This window comes from Ursus maritimus, unplaced genomic scaffold (genome assembly GCF_017311325.1).
Source record: "Ursus maritimus isolate PB19 unplaced genomic scaffold, ASM1731132v1 scaffold_21, whole genome shotgun sequence".
NCBI classification, from domain to species: domain Eukaryota; kingdom Metazoa; phylum Chordata; class Mammalia; order Carnivora; family Ursidae; genus Ursus; species Ursus maritimus.
In genome coordinates this window covers 6,912,563-6,934,225 of record NW_024424564.1, presented here as the reverse complement: position 1 = coordinate 6,934,225, position 21,663 = coordinate 6,912,563, and the positions used below count along the sequence as shown (strand labels likewise).

Genomic DNA, 21,663 nt, shown 5'->3' with positions numbered 1-21,663 from the left:
CTAACTGAATGAGTGCCCCTAAATGGCTGAGTTTAAATCTCAGCTCTGCACTAGTTTTGGGCATCGGGAAATTACTATCTCTATGCTTCAGTCAAAACAAAGAACAACCTATCCCATAAGGTTGTTAGGAGCTTTTATGCAAAGATGGTGTTAATGCACATATCATGGTATGTGGCATGTAGTAAGGATTCAGTACATGATACTTATTATTATTATTACCATCATTATTATTAAAATAATATCGAAGCTGGCAGAACTTACAGATTAGTAAGTACTGGCCTTTTAAATAAATGAATAAATAAATAAATAAATGTATGTATGTATGTATGTATGTATGTACTGGCTTTATTTTTTTGAACCAATTGGGGGACTAGCTACTATACTCAGAGAGCCCCTGATCAATATAGCATTGAAGAGCACATTCATTTGGTTATTAAATTTAAAAATTCAATTTTCTATTAGCAGGAGTGTGACTTAATTGACAAGTGACCATTTCTATCGCTTACCACCATGAAGGACTGTTGGCTCTAATTGATATTATCAATGCAAGAGTTATGTGGGAAATATTCTTCCAAGGATAGACAGAAAGCGTTTTAATCATGTAAACTTCTTTTAGCCTTTGACTTAAACAGCATGAGCAGGGCAAAGGGCAGAAGGAGAGAGAATCTCAAGCAGACTCCCTGCTGAGCACAGAGCCCAACTCACGGCTTGATCTCACCGCCCTGCAATAATGACTGGAGCCGAAATCACAACCCTGAGTTAATGACCCAGCCGAAATCAAGACTTGGACACTCAACTGACTGAGCCACCCAGGCACTGCTTGATGGAAATTTTTGAGCAACTTTTAATAGTGTTAACTGATCGCTTTTTGTTCATTGTGTTTACTTCTAAAATGCAATGCTGGCTTGTAAGGTCTAATTGGACTTGGGTCTCTGTAGGAGGGAGACAGTCAGCAATTCTCCATCCAGTCAGACCAAGCACTCCTGTATCTGCATATCTGTGTATTTGGTGTCTGAAGCTTTTCTCCTTTGGAAGGCAGCACGACTTCTTGGCTAGAAATCTTGGTAGTGTGACTTTGTGGCTTATAGTACAGATGCCACGTCAGAAAGACCTTATTTTGATTCCTTCCTGCCTACTTCCTCATCATCAGACTTTTGGCAGCTTATTGAACCTCTTCCACAACTTCCACTTTATCAACTATAAGATAAGAAAAAGCCTACCTTGACGGTTTTTGTGAATAATCATTCGCTTATACATAAACAAATAATTCTGTGGCTACTATATACTGGGACAAACCCATATGGCATTGCCATTTCAAGTTCAAAATTGTCAATATCCACAATTTCATATGGTTCAAACAAATAAAAGCCCCTCAATAAATTGTAGCTATTACCCTAATAGACACACTAACTTGCTTGATGAACTCATACTTTAAATACTAATCGTCTATTCTAATTTCCCAGATAGTATGGCACTTTGTTATAACCTGGCTTACACCCAAACCTACAGTTTGGGTAAACCTTAAACTATCTAGTTCAATTACAAATTATTGAGCGAGCATAACATACATACACGTGTTCAAGTGGAATTTTATATTTTCTTCCTTGCCTCCCCCCAAAATAAAAATCTGTTCTTCCCCAATCTTCTCCATGGATGGTACTTCATTCATTCCACTGCTCAAAAAAGAAACCTGACCAACCTCTGAGTTTTCTCCTTTCTTTTCATTCTCCACATGCAACTGACAAAACTGTAAACTATTTACAAGTGTACCATGTGATGATTTCATCTGCCTCTACACTGTGAAAGCATTTCCCCCAACCGTCCATCACCTATGTATTCTCCTTTTGGATTTTTTTGGTGAGAACATTTAAGTTCTACCTTCCTAGCAAGTTCCAATGATATAACATGGTATTATCAACTAGAGTCACCATGTTATACATTAGATCCTCAAACTTTCTTCATCTTCCAACTAAAAGTTTGTACTCTTGAAAGTAGCAACCTCTCCCTAGTCCCCCTGTCCCCTAGCCCCAGGCAACCATTTTCTGATTCTATGAGCTCAACTTTTTGTTTTGTTTTAAATAAAGGGTTGTTTTAAGCTTCTAAGTTTTAGATTGGTTTATTTTTTAAATTAATTTTTCACACCCAAAGTATTTTGGTACTTTACAGAAACATTTTCAAATAGAATACATGATGCAGAGAAAAATTTAAATACAAATATCTAGGTAATAGGAACCCTACCCATTCTCACTAATCTTCAGTTGTTATTAATCATTAATTAATCTAACCCTTGTGCTTTACCAAAGTTCAACAGAAAAAAAAATGAAACTCACCTTCACAGGAAAGACCCCATTTATGTTTCCAATGTTTCCTGTTTTCTTTTCCTTTCCTTACCTACAAGAATGATAGAGAAAAAAAAATTCGTATCACAGTATGATGCTGCTGGTGTGTATAAAAAACCCTTGACGACAGTTTCTCTGCTGGCCAGCTCCTAAGCCTCTCCCTCTCTCCCTGGAGGGGTTCATTAAATAGCAATAGATAAATGAAACAATCAAGAACACTTTCATTTATTTTAAATGTCAATGTCAGGGTAATTCCAAATTAAGTCATTCACCACAGTCAGGTACTCTGGCTGAAGTATTTCACTTGAACAAGAACACAGTATGTTCTTGCTGTTTTCTCCTACTTTGTTAAAATCATATAAATTTTCCCTTTTGTCACTATAAATGGATTCAATAATATTCCTAAGACTTCTTCTAGTCCCTTTAAAACAGGACCTCTATCTATTTGGACACAGCAGGGTCCACATCGGTACCGTCCCTCACTGGGGAAGGGGCCTCGGAATCTCACGTTAGTGCTGATGGTATGACATGTACCAGGTGGACTGAGAATGTGTCTTCCCTCCACCCTTCCTCGTCCAGCCAGTGCTCAGAGGGGCCTGGTGAGGTTTTCAAGCATGGAGGAGACAAGGTGTCTGAAGGTTTATTGATTAGAGATCAGAGATTTCTGGCTTCTGGATTTGGCGAAACCTTGTGTCAAAGGATTTTCTTTTCCTTCCATTTTGTTCTAGTGTGCTTTCCCTTTCCTCTTGCTTTCTACTTGGAAGGTGATTCTGACCACGAAGAAATAAGAGGGGCTCTGGGTCAAAGAAGGCAAAAGGCAAAAAGGCAAAAGAAAAGGAAGCAAGATTATGTGCCCCAAGATTCTCGGAAGAGGCAGAGAGGATCTGTAAGTGTCCTTCTAGGTGGCCCTCTCTTCTGGAGGCCCCAGGAGAGGTGTGGGGTTTCACAGCCGAAGTTATGCCTATAAGTAAAGATGTTGGAATTGACCAAAGCACTAACTCACTTCCATCCTCTTTCGACTCCTGAAAGTGAAGGGGACAGAGGTGTAGCTGTATTGGCAGAGACTGTGGATACGGTGATCTGTTTGGCCAGCGAGGAGGGCAGTGGAGGAGGGAGAAGGAGGTTGTAGATCAAGTGGCACAGAGCCACTGTGGGGTTTTGTGGGCTATCCTGCAATAACCGCCATTGTTTATAACATTGTTGCTACCGGGAAATTACTCTGTCTGCTGCACAGCTGACCTACAAACCTAGGTGAAAAGGAAACATTTATAGAGGGAGTATTTTACTTCTATTAGCAACTACAACCACCAGAGGGCACAGTTGGGTTAGGAAGACAAAGAAAAGCAAAACTTCCCTCTAAGCAGGAGAATTGACTCTTAAACTTTTAAAATTCCCGTGGACGTTCAAAATTAAATTATTTTTTGTTGTCATGATTCTTTAATATGTACTAACATAAATCTATGAGTAAGAAAATTTATGCTCTTATTAAATCAACACAAATTTATGATTGAAAAGTTCATAAAATTAAATACGAATTAGTATTAATGTAATGCACGCCGCTTTGCTGAAACTGCATCTCCTCTTGCAAAATGAATATGGTAGAATGTACAACACAGGCTCTTGAGTTTGGCATCCTGCTAGCACGTTTCACTCTTCTCTTTCAGAATTACTACATGTATTTACAGGCCATGCCGTCCTTTGACTTTGCTTGGCTTGAACACTTGCCTATCTGTAAGTGGAGTCTGCTTCTGTTCTCTTTTTGACCCGGGACAATTCAAGTTTTCCCACTTAGGGACAAACAATGGATCAGTGTAAACAATGCAAACACAGGCATCTCATTGGAATGAAAACCAAGCATTAAATTCTCTAAGAAACCCGCCAGACTTTCAAGTTGAAAACTAGTCCCCAGTCTGAAAGGGTGTCCTGTAGAGGTAAGGGACTCAAAGTGTTTCAAGACGTGACTTAACATCACGGCTTCCCTGGGTGGTTTATGCCTTTTTCTTCCCAGTATCCCCTGTTTCATTTATAAAAGCGTCCTGGTTAGAAGCTAGTCCTGGCATGGAGTTTTAAGATCAGCAAAGACCCGTGCCTTAACAGTAGGAATTAGGAATGAAGACATTAAAGCCATATACAGCAGTTTCATAGGGCTTCTCCCAGAGGTTTATTTGGTCCAATATGAGTGAAGGTTTGGGGGTTAAACCAAACTTCAGACATGTTCTGATCTCCTTTTGTGACTCAGAGGCCTTAGGGGTTCCCACTACTCCTCACTCTTCCAAAACACCACCTCAAAAAGCAGGCCCTAAGAAAGGAAATAAAGTGAAAGATTTCATTGCAATTAGAATCCTCTGATATCTGAGAGCCCATAAGGTCATTTTAGGGTAGGAGGAGTGAAACTTCTCAAAGAGCCACATTTACTCAGAAAAACTGGAAGATGGGACAGGAGTTTTGTAACTGTATGACATAATTTGGCTAACGTCGTGCTTTGGTTATACAAAATGACTCCTCATTGCCAAGTCTCAAGACTAAATTCAGTTGCCAACGTGACTTCGGATAGATCAGTGTTAACAATAAGGACAAGATGCCACAAAAGAGTGAATTTTAAGGAGCCAAGACACATTTCTCTAAAACACAGAGTCTGGTGAGTGTAAGAGTGTGTGTGTGTGTGTGTGTGTGTGTGTGTGTGTGTAGCAGACCAGATCCAAGAACTAAAGTGCTCCGCAGACTGAGGTTTGTTGAGATTGGTCCGTTGGAGCGACGCTGATGAGAGCATTCTGGCAAGCTGGCGTCCTCACTCCTTCAGAACGGGCCTGTCGCTAGCATTATTTCACACGTCATCAAGCCCCGACGGCAGCAACGTGTCACAGGGGCCAGGAAAGGCAAAGGGGGAGAAGCCTCACCTGTACTCTGCCAGGGGCGTTCGATGTGGACAAAATGTCTTAAGGTTTAGGAGGTGCCACATGATTTTCAAGGATCTCGTCCCAGAGAGAAATCAATTCAACTCAATAAGCATCGTCTCTGAGTTACTTGGGTACTTAGGGCATACAAAAATAAATAAAACCGGGTGCCTGTTCTAATAAGCTAAGTTTTCTAAGCTAAATTATTTGAGTACAAGCTTCAAAATTTTTGCCATATCATCTGTATTTTTATTTACTCGATATTTTTATAACATCATTTTTTACTCAATAATTTTCTACTCTAATCTACCTACTTTAGCCATGTCCTAAAGGATATCTGGGAAATCATGGAGTTGTTTTATATATATATATATATTTTTTTTTTTTTAAGATTTTATTTATTTATTTGACAGAGAGAGAGACAGCCAGCGAGAGAGGGAACACAAGCAGGGGGAGTGGGAGAGGAAGAAGCAGGCTCATAGCGGAGGAGCCTGACGTGGGGCTCGATCCCGGAACGCCGGGATCACGCCCTGAGCCAAAGGCAGACGCTTAACCGCTGTGCCAGCCAGGCGCCCCTAGATATATACTTTTAAACATTTGTGTGTATATCTATTTCTAACGTACATTTTTGAATAAATACAATTTTTAAATTTTTATATCTTTTTCTTAGACTACCTGAAATAATCTTTGTACCCCACTATGAGAATGACAATAGTAAGGAATGCTCAAAAAAAATATTTTACAAGGGCAGAACAGGTCAGATGATAGAGACACAAAGAAAGTGTTACAGGAGATCATAGGAGGAAGAGTTTAATTTTGGTTGGGTGCATCGCGAAGGCCTATTTAGAAGATTTTGTGTTTGAGGAGGTTTTAAAGATATCTAAGTCTGTGATAATTTTTTAACAGTACAGAACATGGAAAATGGTAAGATTTGACAAAGCTCGGTGGTTGGTAAGTGCACAGATATTCCTGTATTATTCTCTTTACTTCTCTGTATGCTTGAAACATTTCACAATAACAATGTGTCTAGGATTTGGAGAAGAGAAAAGCATTCCACGTAGAAGAGAAAGTGTAAATTCCACACAGAAGAGAAAGTGTAAATGAAAGCACAGAATCCTGGGGGAGCCTGGGTAGCTCAGTTGGTTAAGCGTCCGACTTTTGGGCTCAGCTCAGGTCTTTTTTTTTTTTTATTTTTATTTTTTTTGAAGATTTTATTTATTTATTTGACAGAGAGAGACAGCCAGCGAGAGAGGGAACACAAGCAGGGGGAGTGGGAGAGGAAGAAGCAGGCTCCCAGCAGAGGAGTCTGACACGGGGCTCGATCCCAGGATCCTCGGATCACGCCCTGAGCCGAAGGCAGACGCTTAACGACTGAGCCACCCAGGCGCCCCTCAGCTCAGGTCTTGATCTCAGGTCCTGAGTTGGGCTCCACACTGGGTGTGGAGCCTACTTTAAAAAAAAAAAAAAAAAGCAAGCACAGAATCCTGAAATTCTGGCTGGGTGGTTTAGTCAAAGGTCTAGTCAAAGGTGAGTGTTGGGGTCCCCGGGTGGCTCTGTCGGTTATGCAACTGATTCCTGGTTTCAGCTCAGGTCATGAGGAGACCTGAGTTGGGCTCCTAGCTCAGCAGGGAGTTGGTTTGTCCTCTCCCTCTGCCTCCCCCGTGCCCCCCCCCATGTGCATGCACAGTTTCTTTCTCTCTCTCTCTCTCTCTCTCATAAATAAATAAATCTTTAAAAAAAAGGAAAGGTGAGTGCTGGAAAATTAAGATGCTGTCAGACCATGCAGGACTCTGTTTAAATGGTCCTAAGAGTCTGCGGGTGTGGGAAACCCTTAGAGGATCCTGATAAACAATGTATGATCAGAGCAGCAGATTAGGAAAAGAATTCTAGGAGAAATTTATAAGATGGGGAGAGCCCAGATTTGGAACGATCTTATAATGAGGATTCAGGTAAAAATACGGTGGTCTACCTAAGTTCCATAATATCCTGATTTTTTTCCTTATTCTGCCAGCTTGCATTCTGTTTTTACTAAGGAAAAAAAAAAATCCAGGGTTTCTGGCTGGTTCAGTTCGTAGAGCATGTCACTCTAGATCTCAGGATTGTGAGTTTTTGAGCCCAATGTTGGGTGTGGAGCCTACCTGAAAGAAAAAGAGAGAGAGAGAGAGAGAAAGAGAAAAAAAATTCATTCCCACTGGGCAGTCATATTTCCTCCTTCTTACCCCAGACCCTGTGGTCTCATCCAACTATACTGAAGACCAGGGGTTTGTAAACTTTCTCTGTAAATGGTCACGTAGTAAATATTTTAGGCTTTGTAGGCCACACAGTCATTGTTCTAACTACTTAACTCCACTGTAGTGAGAAAAGCAGCCACAGACTATACATAATGAGTGGGTGTGGCTATATTCCAACAAAACTATTTATAGAGACTGAAATTTAAATTTCAGGTAATTTTCATGTATCATGAAATATTTTTCTTAACGTGTAAAAGAATGTAAAAACCATTCTTAGTTTTTAGACTATAGAAAAACTGGCTTCAGATTGGAGAAATGAAAAATAAAACCACAATGAGATACCATTTCTCACCCCCTAGATGGCTTTATAAAAAAGATAATAGCAATTCTTGGCAAAATCGGAACCCTCACACATTACTGGTGACAATGTAAAAAAAAATCACAGTGGCCTTGGAAAACAGTCTGGCAGTTCCTTGAAAGGTTAAACATAGAGTTAGTTACCCTATGATCCAGCAATTCCTCTAGGTATATACCCAAGAGAAATGAAAACATATATCCACACAAAACATTATCCACAAATGTTCGTGGCAGCATTACTCATAACCAAAATGTACTCATCCATATAATAAATCATTTGGTAAGAAAAAGAAATGACGAATCGACGTGCTACAACATGGCTGAATCCTGAAAACCTGCTAAGTGAAGGAAACCAGTCCTAAAGGACCACATATTGTATGATTTCATTTACACGAAATGTCAGAACTGGCAAATCTATAAAGAAAAAGTAGATTAGTGATTAATTACAGTTGGGGAGACAGGAGAAGTGACTGCTTATGAGTGTGGGATTTTGGGGGGTATGATAACAATGTTACAAAATTAATTGTGGTGATGGTAGCACAACTCAGTAAATATGCTAAAAACCAATGAACTGTATACTTTAAAAGGGGGAATTGTATGGTGTGTGAATGGTATCTCAATAAAGCTGTTAAAGAATAAATATGAACAGGCTACAGGCTACTTGGTCCTGCAAGTGGTAGTTTTGCCAGCCTCTGCTGTAGATGCCAGATAAACCAGTTCCTCTCAGAAGCTTACTAGTGGATTCAGCTATTCAAAGTTGGGAAATTCAATTGAGAAGAGCTGGAAGATGACTCTAGTCAGATTGGGCCTTTGTTGTTGGGACTTGCTGATGAGGGGGTCTAGATGTCTTATAGATGTGTGAGGTAAGCAATGATAAACTCCCGTTGACCTGGTGGTTTGTAATTAAAGCCAGGAACTCAGGCCACATGCTCAGACACACTCAGACGCATGTTATTTCCAGTACTGGGTTCTTGCACAAACACTAGGCTGTGAAGACCTTCACTTGGTCCTAGCCAAGCTTCCCAGGGAAGCAATCATTTTGTCTATTTCTCTCCTTTTAGACCAACTGGCTAGCTAGCTGAAATTCTTCAATCAAAATTTTTCTTTTTCTTACTTAAAAAAATTTTTTTTAAAAAAGGGGAGCCTGGCTGGCTCTGTCAGTGGGGCATGTGACTCTTGATCTTGGGGTTGTGAGTACAAGCCCCATGTTGGGTATAGAGATTACTCAAAAATAAAATCTTAAAAAAGGAAAAAGTAAAATAGAATAGAATAAAATAAAATAATACAATAGAATAAAATAAAAACCGGTGAAAGCTTGGCTGGAGGAGCACTTATTCTAGGAATAATGCTTTTAAGAGCCTAGGAAAATTGTTATCCAGGACTGCTACCCATGCACTGGTCAGAATAAAGACTGTCTCAAATTTTGTAAAGGACAATCTTATCCACCTCTTTATATCTTTTCTCTTAAATCCTTAGAATCTCCCAAATGAGATATTACAAACCTTCTAGGAAGGCTAAAATTTGTAGGAAACAAAGCACATAGCAGGGTTTCTGCTTTCAAGAGGTTAGTTTCTCAAATGACTTCCAGGCTCAATTCTGAGATAATTTGTGCTCCATTTCCTCTCTCTTCATGCCTTGCAGGTGGTGATAGCTAATTTAAAAAAAAAAAAATGGAAGAGAATCTTTGGTTTTATCATTATGTGTCAAGAAGAGGTCATCTGTAGAAAGAAATGTTTAATATTATGCAGAAAGCACAGCCCTAAGACTCTACAAAGACGTTTGTCTCAGATGCAAGTGGGTGAACGGATGGAACTGCCACCTTTTAGTAATGTAGGCAAGAACGAAGGCATGAATGATCGGAGGGGTTAAGAATTTAATGATATATACACACTTAAGGAAAAAATGCTCGAAAGATCTTCTTGGAGGAGCACAAGATATGAATTTAAATGATGCTGATGATGTCACTAAGAGAATCAAACAAGTCCATGATCATTAAAAACATAAAGGAAGAGTGTAATGAATACTTCAATCTCCTACAGAATTAACTAGAAAGAAAATGTTGACAAAGAGATGTTTTCAATCTAGTTCTGGAGCTCAAATAGTGTTAATATAGGAGAACGACATTCTTATTTTATTAAGAAAAATGATTAAAAAAATGTTGCTGGAGTTCCTAGTATTGCATTAGCAAAATTGATTACTAGAATTATTTCAGCAACTAGTTACTGAGTATCAACTACGTGCTAGTCACTGTCAAGAAAAAGAAGACCCAGTGCCCATCTTCGAGAAGCTTACTATATAGCAAGGGGATAAGTTAACCACAGAAATAATTATAACATAAGGTGGTTGATAATAAATGACCAGGAGGTTCGAAGTTTTATAAGTTATCAGGAGAAAAAGCTTTCTCTTATTGAAATAATCAGTAAAATTTTCATGAAGGAAGTGGCATTTGAGATGAGAAAAAGTAACATTTTCATAGTCTGGGATCTGAGAGAACAGAATTCTAGGTGGTGGTAAGGCAACAACGAAGCACAGAAGTGGAAAAGCAGGAGGTTTTTGGCAAACAGAACAGCCATTTTGCCAGAGTGTAAACTACTATATACAAATATATTTTATCTTATTTTATATTATTTATTGATTTTTTTGAAGATTTTATTTATATATTTGACAGAGAGAGAGGGAGCACATGTGGTGGGGGAGGGGCAGAGGGAGCGAGAAGCAGATTCCCTGCTGAGCAAGGAGCCTGATATAGAACTTGACCTCAGGACCCTGGATCATAACCTGAGCTGAAGGCAGATGCTTAACTGACTGAACCAGCCAGGCGCCCCAATAGATATATTTTTAGAAGGAAGACAGTAGGAAATACAACTGGAAAAGTAGGTAGGGGTCAGACTATGATGAGCTTTTCATTTATTCACTCATTCATTCATTCAACAAACATTCACTGAGCACCTGTGCCTAGCATTGTGCTAAACACATTGGCAAACACATTCAAGATGCTATAACCACATCAACTGTGTATTTGTTGACGTTCACAACTAGAAGCCTAACCATTCCTTTGATAAAATGAAGTCACATTATTTGCTCCCCAAATTTCATACGGAGGTTTATCAACAGTGGTGGTCTGCATCTATACAAAGAGAAATGCCTTTCTCTCTGTCTCACAGGGGTTCAAAAGTAAGTTTGAGGAAGAAAGGAACACATTTGCAACCAATTATGCTTTCAAGTTACACTCTAGTTTCAAGGAACTGGGTCAAATTCCTTAGCAGGTTTGGAAGGATTTAACCTGTTCCTCTCTGAGAACAGTGACTGCTGTAGCTTGTTCCACCGGGGCAGCTCCTGTTCAGATTGCCCCAGAGAGGCTGACAGCATTAGGACCACCACGCCTCTGTGGCTGACCCACCACACTGGTCAGATTTGGGCTTTACCAACAGGAAGCTACTGCTAAGGAATTCCAAAGACAAATTCTTGCAGCTGAGCTCAGTCTTGAACACGGTGAGAATATCAATCTGTAAGCTGAAGGTGGCGTGCTCTGAGGATCTGGTTGAAACTGTAGGAACTCAGATTGTAAAGCAGCAACCATGGGCATGCTGGCTGTTAAAATAAAGAGGGTGTGTCTACGTTGAAATACTTTTAAAAGAAAATGTGAAATAACAAAGGTTAAGACTAGAGATGGAAGTAAGTGCAATGCAGAGCAATTATACAGATGACAATGAAAACGAAATGTAAGAATGTGGTAGAGAAAAGGCTCTAGTAAAGGTTATCATTAGCTCCAGGGACTATAATAAGGAGACTTCCCAGGCTGAGTGTGAATTGGGTGTAAGGTGGGGTTAGGGGCTTAAAAAGCTTTCTCAGTTTGAAGCCAGAATCGGTGGAACTCCTTGTCCTCGGGGTATTCACCCAGGCCTGATATTAAACACGGCAGGAAATGCTGCCAAAGTTGTGTTTGTTCTCGGGAAACAGTGCTGCATGCAAGTCCTACACAAAACTTCCAGGCCTTGTACGGCCTCACGTTTCTACCTACACTTTCCTACTTTCCACTCCCATGTTAGTCTTCCAATAATTCAGTATCTGAGAATACCTCAACACTGTCCTTTCACCCCCTCAACCTGAAATCCATGTTGGGCCAGTGGAATCAAGAAAATGGCCTAGTTTTGATCCCCCTGACAAATGCAGGGGCCATTTTTAAATTCAAATTTCTGGCCGGTTGACACTCCGCAGAGATTGGAAAGGAAGACATAGCAGAAACACCTTTCATTTAATTCAGCCAATCAGTGTATATGTTGAGTGCTTAATATATTCCTAGCATTGTGCCTGATGCTATTAGGGAGAGAAGTGTCAGAGGCTAATAGTCAGGAATACAGGATCAGCACAATTAAATAAAGAAGGTACACACAGGACGTGATTAGCTGTTATCTCTCCCCTTTGTATGTCCTGTGCTAAGAAGGCGCCCTTGTCAAAATGCCTTGCTACCATGGTGACAAGTTACTAAGAAAAGCACAGATCCACATCTGAACTGCTTAGAGAGTTCTATTTGTTGCTATTATTGTTTTTACACATGTAGTTTCTCCAGTCGGATGAATGGTTCTTAATGGTGGTCTCCAATTTTCTCTATGGATTCTCTATATTTGAGTCTTTCTTTCAAGTCTGTATTCTTTCCTTGAAGAAAACTGAACCAAAAGCACATCGACCCATTTGTGCTGACGTTGCATAGTTTGGGAGTTTCCCCCCTACTTTGGATCAGGCTTTAACCCTTCATGCATTGTTTGGAATGACCTCAGGTGTCCCAGGCTTCTAAGTTCATCCAATCTGTTATTATACAAGTATATTCCTCAAGATTAAGAAAAAATCCTGATCATGTCTTACTGTGGTTCCTGTCTTCTCTGTGTCCCACTTCATCCTGGCTGTGACCATGGTCCCCTCCTCATTTATTCCCCAAGCACCATTATATACACATGACTGTTTACAACAGACTTTTAACGGAAGTCGGGGAATAACAGAGGAGGTAGTATAATACAGCACAGGACAGGAAATATAATTACCTAAAAGTTCTTTGGCCCATTTTCAACACAAGGAATTTCTGTTTTTTTCTTCTCCAGGCCTCTTGCTGACATTTTGCTCAGACTTCCTTCTCCATCTCTTTCCTGAGCTCTTCAGGTTCGATCTCTGAAATTCTATTATTCTGAGCAATGTAATTCTCATTGTCAAACCTCCTTCCACATGAACTGACCACCCCAAAAGGCCAACCTTTTATTTTCCTTCTCAAGCAAAAGCTCCATTTACCCAAAAAGTGAATTTTGCCATTCCCCTAGAATGTAAGATAGCAGCTAAAAATAACTATTTTAAAAGTTACTTATTATCTTTCCCTGTTCACATGCTTTCTGACTTAACTCTCCCATTTGATCTGTATTTAAGGTACTGTTTTTCTTTTTCTTTTTTTTTTTTTTTAAAGATTTTATTTATTTATTCGACAGAGATAGAGACAGCCAGCGAGAGAGGGGGAACACAAGCAGGGGGAGTGGGAAAGGAAGAAGCAGGCTCATAGCGGAGGAGCCTGATGTGGGGCTCGATCCCAGAACGCTGGGATCACGCCCTGAGCTGAAGGCAGATGCTTAACCGCTGTGCCACCCAGGCGCCCCAAGGTACTGTTTTTCTTGAGACTATCTGAAGGACAGATGTAAAGTCAAAGTTTCAGAATCATTTTGCACTGTGCATAAGCCATTCATAGGTTTGGGAGGATTCTAGTTCTTTTTTTTTTTTTTAACTTCATTTTCTAATAAGTAATTCCTCAAAGATTCAGAAAAGCTATGGAATTATTTGTGAGTTTCTGATTGTCCTATAAGAGATAGGGCAAAAAACAAAAATGGACTCCCTGTAGAAAACACCCAACCACGTCTGGCATTATCCACAGGCCAGGAATTAGGCACCCAGCACAATTTTCTTTTTTTTTTTTTTTTATAATGATTTTTTATTATATTATGTTAGTCACCATACAGTACATCCCCGGTTTCCAATGTAAGGCTCGATGATTCATTAGTTGTGTATAACACCCAGTGCACCATGCAATACGTGCCCTCCTTACTACCCATCACCGGCCTATCCCATTCCCCCACCCCCAGCACAATTTTCATAAAAGAAACCTTTCTGTGCTCAGTCACAGGAGGAGATGCTTAGGCAGTGACCACAACTTTGCTTTAAGGATAGGAATCTTATCTCTGACTACAGGAAAGTTTCCAAAGGTGCTGAGTACGGATATCTCCAAGGTAGCCCTGAGTTACATTTGAATGTCATCTCCAAAGGAAGGTAACACATGATGATAAGTACGGTTTCTTGTGAAGATGGATATGTCCCCTCAGATCTCAATTCTTGTATCTCCATATACACCTCTATGAAGCTGTTATGTTCTATGCTGAGCACTGGACTAGGTACCATGAAGATGTGAGAAAGCAATACAACAAAATCGAGATCCTACAGGAACTCAGAATTCAGGGGGTAAGAAAAGTCTTACTATACAGAAGTAAAAATTATGGAATGAAAAACAAAGTAGAATTGATTCAGAGTTCTGGAATTTTAGAACCAGAAGTATTTTAAAAATCATTCATTGATTTGTAGCAAAGAAAACTGGAGCTCAGAAGGGTTCGTAGTTTGCCTGAAGTCACGCAGCAAATTAGTGGCAGAGCCCACAGATATCAAGAGGTTTGTCCACCTTAACACATGTAACAACTATTAAGCATCAATTCTATGCAAGGAAATATACTGCTTAAGATAACACATGTAAAATGCCGAGCACAGAGGCGCCTGGGTGGCTCGATCAGGTGACTGTCCAACTCCTGATTTCGGTTCAGGTCACGATCTCAGGGTCGTGGGACTGAGCTTTGCATCAAGCTTCGCACCTGGAGGAGGGTCTGCTTGAGATTCTTTCCCTCTGCCCCTCTCCCTATTCACACTTGCTCTCTCGCTCTCTCTAAAAATAAATAAATAAAAATTTAAAATGCCTAGCACGATGTCTGGAACCATCAGCTGTCACTGTTTCACAATCATATCATCATCATCATCATCATGGCTAAGAATACAGATTTTGGTATTAGCCAGACCCTGATGTGAGTCCCACTTCTGCCACTTGGTGTAACTGTAGATAACCTACTTACCTTGCCTAAGCCCCAATTTTTTTCATCCATAAAATGGGAATAAAAATAGCGTCTAATAGAATACTTGTGAGGATTATACATACACTCACTTGAGTGTTTATACGTAAACACATATGTTAAAACTGTTCAAACATTAGCTGTTCCATAGTATTTATTAACCTGCATAAGTACAAAGAGTCAAATAAGAATACAGACACATAGAGCATTGGTGGAATTTCTCTTTGCTCAGCCTAAGTGAAAGAACGTTAGCACGTACTAAGCCTTTCGCTGTATACGGATACCAGCACACAAGAATAAGGAACGACAAAAACAGGAGAAGAGATGTTATTTGCGATGTTATCATATAGAAACGATTATTCTCAACAAATATACACGAATTACCTACACAGTAATAAGACTGAGTTTGTGCTTTCAAGGAGCTTGGAATTAGCGGAGGAAGAAACCAGACTATTACGATGCGGAGTGGCACATACACGGCAGAGCTGGCCTCAGAGCTACAGGGGCTCACGAAAGGGCGTCCTGTCTCGTAATGGGGAAGGTAGGGAAGGGAGCCTCAGACAAGGTTTCTCCAATAAAAGAATAAAGAGTTGGCCAAAGATGAGAATAAGGAGTTGGCCAAAGATGAGAGTTGGGAAGAGTCTAAAGCCACAAACCAGCGGTGGTGGGGGTTCTGAACTGGCTCTCGGCATCCACTCCAAACGTCTAGGTGTGTCTTCGGATCCTGCAGGGGTTAAAGAGGGAAAAACCGCATTTCCCCCATCTCCCTGCAGCGAGGGTTCTGCGTTAGCCTATTAGAAGCACTGGAAAGGTGGACCCAAGGCTGGAGTCATGTGCTTTGTTTCTGCTGCACACTCCCTGGTGGGCCCATCGGGCTTTTCTGTAGCATTATTTCAGGGTCTAGGTACTAACTCCACGGGTGTTGAGAGGTAGTGACAGGGGCAGCAGTGCTTCCTGACCTTGGGTCACAGCTACGGTGGCATGTCTTTGAACTCTATAGCACCAGTGGAGTCCACGGATGGAGGCTTTCTGATCACTGCAGAGGTAGCAGCTTCCCCCGTAGGCCAGAACGTGTCATAGGAATCACTCCTGGAGACCCCCTAAGGGACCCAACCGCCCCATCCAATGATTTGCTAAGCTCCTGATTTCCTGTATTAAATCCCTTTTTGCTTAAAATGGTGTGGGTGGTTCCTATTTCTTGCACCTAACACACCAACAAAACACAAAAATGTAAAACGGGCCATGAATAATATAGCTTGCGGGGATTAGTAAACTTCTTTTTAATGGGCCAAGATATACACACACAGATATATATATATATACCTATATATATACACATATATATACACATATGTATTTTAAAAACCTTTTACTTATTGTTTTAAAAGATTTTATTTATTTATTTGTCAGAGAGAGAGGGAGACTGTACAAGCAGGGGGAGCAGCAGAGGGAGAGGGAGAAGCAGGCTCCCCGCTGAGTAAGGAGCCCAATATGGGACTCAAACCCAGGACGGACCCTGGGATCATGACCTGAGCCGAAGGCAGATGCTTAACTGACTGAGCCACCCAGGCATCCCCAAGATAGTAAATATTTTAAGCACTGTGGGCCACTCATGATCTTCACCTCCCCTTCCTCCCCCTCCTCAGTGCTAAGTATCTTCAAATTGTTGTGCAACTATCTCCAGAACATTTTCATTTTGCAAAACTGAAATTCTACACTTTTTTTTTTTTTTTTTTGACAGAGATAGAGACAGCCAGTGAGAGAGGGAACACAAGCAGGGGGGTGGGAGAGGAAGAAGCAGGCTCACAGCAGAGGAGCCTGATGTGGGGCTTGATCCCATAACGCTGGGATCACGCCCTGAGCTAAAGGCAGACACTTAACCGCTGTGCCACCCAGGCGCCCCTGAAATTCTACACTTCTTAAATAGTCATTCCCCATTCCGTCTCCCCTTCCCCTCCTCTCTTGGCCCAACCACCATGCTATTCTCTGTCTCTACAAATTTGACTACTCTGGATACCTCCTGTAAGTGGAATCACACGGGATCTGATTTTTTGTGACTGGCTCATGTCACCTAGCGTAATGTCCGCAAATCCATGCTGTAGCATGTGACAGGATTTCCTTCCTTCCTTTGTAAGGCTGAATAATATTCCATTGTATGGATATGACACATTTTGTTTATCCGTTTCTCTGTTTACGGACATTTGGGTTGCTCCCACCTCTTGGCTACTGTGACTAGTGCTGCTATAAAAACGGGTACGCAGATATCTCTTCAAGATCTTGCTTTCAATTCTTTTGGATACACACCCACAGGTGGGATTGCTGGGTCATATGGTAATGCTAATTTTTAACTTTCTGAGGAACCACCACACAGTTTTCCATAGGGGCGCACTGCTGTACATTCCTACCAGGGGTGCAAAAGGGTTCCAATTTCTCCACATTCTTGTTAACACTTGTTATTTTCTGATTTTTTGATAGTAGGTATCCTAATGAGTACGAGGTGACATTTCACTGTGGTTTTGATTAGTGATACTGAACATTGTTTCATATGCTTGTTGCCCATTTGTATATCTTCTTTGCCCATTTTGAAATTGGGACATATGGGGTGTCTGGCTTAGTTGGTAGAGTATGTGACTCTTGATCTCAAGGTCATGAGTTCAATGCCCACATTGTGTGTGAAGCCTACCTAAAGTTAAAAAAAATAAAAATAAAAATAAATTTTAAAAAGGAAGAAATAAAATTGGGATATACATTTTTTGTTGCTGTGCTGTAGGACTCCTTTATATAATGTGGGTATTACACCCTTATCAGATATATGATTTCCTTAGGTTGCTTTTTCACTCTGTTGCTTACGCCAGTTCAGTTTCAGTCTATGCTCATGAATGGCAGTACAGTCTGCAGCAACTTGCAAGCAGTCTGGCCAGATCTGGAGCGATCTTCCATCCTAAAGACACTAATGGGAATGAGCCAGGACATCTTTAACTTGGGATACTTCAGGTCTTAGATACTCTGGTTCACTACGATATCAAAAAGCAACTTCATGCCTTTACTTTGAACCAGAACCAGACAACTTGAGGTTTCTGGGGCTGCAGAATTAGAAACAGCCTCAAGACTGTGTGAGTAAGTGGGAGTCATGGAAATAGACTTACCAGATTCAGGTTTTGCATTGTCAAGTGCCTGCCACTAGAAAGCTGAAATCAAACACAATTTCAATATCTATTTTGCAATTTAACACTGCTCTTTTTACTTCAAATGGTAGCTCAGTTCAGCTCCTTTGATTCTCCATGTTTATTCTGAGATGATAAAATATCCTAACTCTAAAAATATTAATGATTTCCACTCTAATATATGGAGAGTTAATTCATGACTTAGTCTAAAATGCTCCCCAGTTCACACAATACTTGCTCCAAAAACCTTGCTGATTCTGTATTAGTGGATACGAACACCATGGCATAGTGCGTTTGCTAAAATATCCTATTTGAAGAGATAAATTTCTGATGTATAAAAGGTCTATCTCCTCTCCTAAATATTATTGTCCTTTGGAAAAATTTAGGAAGCCTATGTATGCTATTTTTCTGGTCTCCACAAAAAGAAAGTGGGAAGGTTAAGGACAGAGCTGCATATGGTCAAGAAGAAGAAACGTTGTAAATGTAGGATCCTAATTCTCTTCCTGATTTTTAAGTTAAGTTGTTGCTATTCAAGTATTTACCCACAATGTTCATCACTGCATTACTTCTAATCATGAACGTCAGGAACAGTGATGTTTATAAATGATTTTAGCTGTAAGTAATAGAAAATCCAAATACAAGTAGGTTAAAAAAAAAGTTACCTTTCTCATCATAACAAAAATTCCAAAGACAGGTCATTGCTGGCATTAGTTTAAATGTTCAGTTTTCTCAAGTCAAAAGCCTTGAATTTTCTTGACTTTTCCCTCATGGATGAAAAATGGTTACTACAGCTCTAGACGTCTCACTGCTCACAAAGCAGAAAGAATAGGCAAGAAATGGTACCAGTTTTGGCTGTCCCATTTTATTTGGAAGGCAATACATGTATGCCTCCCTTTCCCGAACTTTCCCCTCAACCTCAGTAATCTTCAGCTTACTTTCTGATGGTTGGAACTGATACCAGCCCTCCGTGTAAGTAAGATGAAGAAAACAAAATATATGGGAATATTTGGTTTTCCTATCTTATAGGAAGGTCAATAGGAAAACTCAGAATCGGTGTTGGCCTGCTGAGTTACAGGGTCTGCCACAGGAGACCCTAATTTAGTGAAAGCCAGGAAACACCAAAACATCTGAGAATACAGATGACTGTATTCTGTATTCTGTATTCTGACTATGATGTGCCATACGAATTCCAAGTGGCTGTTAAAAACTGTGGTACAGGGACGCCTGGGTGGCTCAGTCGTTAAGCGTCTGCCTTCGGCTCAGGACGTGATCCCAGAGTCCTGGGATCGAGCCCCGCATTGGGCTCCCTTTTCCACTGGGAAGCCTGCTTCTCCCTCTCCCACTCCCCCTGCTTGTGTTCCCTCTCTTGCTGGCTGTCTCTCTCTCTGTCAAATAAATAAAATCTTAAAAACAAAACAAAACAAAACTGTGGTACAGAAGGACGCCTGGCTGGTTCCGTCGGAAGAGCTTGTGACTCTTCATCTTGGGGTTGTGAGTTCGAGCTCCACATTGTATAGAGATTAAATAAATAAGACTTAGAAAAAATTGTGGTACAGAAAAATATCTAGGTACATGCAAAATTATTCATAAAATGTTACCAACTAAAAAATTAATATATAAAATAATAGATAAGAAAACATCAAATTTGTTGGGGTGAAAAAAGTTTAGACAGATTTTACAGACTTACACAGACATCTGCAAAAAGAAAAAAACCTGGAACTCATATTCTGAAAATACTGACGTAGGCTGGGTTTTCTAGGAAAGAGACTGTGAGGCAGGGATTTGCATGCAGGTGGTTTACTCAAGAGCGCTCTCAGGAACAGCACCTAGGAGGGAAGCAGGACTGGGCGGAGGAAGGTGAAAGGCAGGACACAGATGCTTTAACTGGTCCCCGGGGAAATTCTAAAGCTGAATGTCCCAGATCGTTACAATTGAGGGACTGTGCCTTATACCTCCACAACTGACCAATCATTACCTTTGAGCTGCCCCAGGGGAGTGAACATGACCTAGGATGAGGCAGTTTCCTTCACAGAAGGCAATTTTGGAGAGAAATGCAACAGTGAGTCATCAGCAGCCAACACTCCTGGCAGCGACATCTTGGGATCTGGGCAGCTCACTACAGCAGCCATCAGAAATGTCAACAACGATTATCTCTGGGTTTGCGGATTAAGATTGGTTTTCTCTCTCTCTCTTTTTTTATGTTTTCCAAATTTTCTACAACAAACATAGTATTGTCCTAAGGATTAAATGAGTTAATTCACATGAAGCACTTAGCACGATTCCTGGAATGCATTCAGCACTCAATAAATTTAGTTATAATTGTTTTTTATTTAGAAATATATACATAGAACACATTATAAAGAGAAAGCATAAATGTGAATGTTGTCAAGAATAAAGTATGAAATAGGATTAAAATAATAATAGACCTTGTCAGTCAATTTTGGCTTATTTTGTTTCATCCGTGAAATTCTTTCTATTGCTTCTTTCCAGCATTGTCCCACTGAACTTTTCATAATGATGGAAATTTTGGTATCAGTCCCATCCAGTATGGTAGCCACTAGGCGCGGGTGGCTACTGAGCGTTTTAAATGTGGCTAATGCAAAGAACCAAATTCCAAATTTTATTTAGTTTCAATTAATTTAAATATAAATAGTCACATATTACTAGTGGCTATCAAATACGGGACAATGCAGCTCTATACCAATACTAGTCAACGGTTATTTAGAGAACAGATCTGAAATCTTTAAGCTTGGATTAGTTTCTCATCACCCTGTATAGTCTTCTAATCTTGATTTCAAAGTCATACTATATTTAGATGTGTAGAAAAACCAAATGGTAAGAGTTAATTGTAACAAAAAGTGGCCCGTGTTCTTTGTGTGTGGGGGGTGTTTGTTTGTTTTTTTTGTCAGACTTTTTTTTTTTTTTTTTAAGTCATCTCTCCACCCAACATGGCACCTGAACTCACAACCCTGAGGTCAAGAGCTGCATGTTCTTCCAACTGAGCCAGCCAGGTATCCCTCATCAGGCTTTTTTTTTTTTTTTTTTTTTTTTTTAACAAACAGAAAGGAAGGTAATTTAGTTGAAAGGTGCTAACTTTTTTCATGACACATCTCCAAAGGCAAGAGAAACAAAAGAAAAAATGAACTTGTGGGACTTCATCAAGATCAAAAGCTTCTGCACAGCCAAGGAAACAGTCAAAAAAACTAAGAGGCAGCCCACGGAATGGGAGAAGATATTTGCAAATGACACTACAGATAAAAGACTGGTATCCAAGATCTACAAAGAACTTCTCAAACTCAATACATGAGAAACAAATAATCAAATCAAAAAATGGGCAGAAGATATGAACAGACACTTTTCCAATGAAGACATACAAATGGCTAACAGACATGAAAAAATGTTCAACATCATTAGCCATCAGGGAAATTCAAATCAAAACCACACTAAGATACCACCTTACTCCAGTTAGAATGGCAAAAATTGACAAGGCAAGAAACAACAATTGCTGGAGAGGATGTGGAGAAAGGGGATCCCTC

The 21,663-nt window shown here is 40.2% G+C and overlaps 1 long non-coding RNA gene across 3 annotated transcripts in view; it reads right to left on the bottom strand.

Moving 5' to 3' along the window:
- LOC121104387 overlaps positions 1-21,663 on the bottom strand; it is a 117,221-nt gene that overhangs the window by 89,931 nt on the left and 5,627 nt on the right. For all 3 annotated transcript variants that reach the window (XR_005836659.1, XR_005836660.1, XR_005836658.1), the window contains exon 2: positions 2,331-2,391. This is a non-coding gene — a long non-coding RNA (uncharacterized LOC121104387). The remainder of the gene's footprint in view (positions 1-2,330; positions 2,392-21,663) is intronic.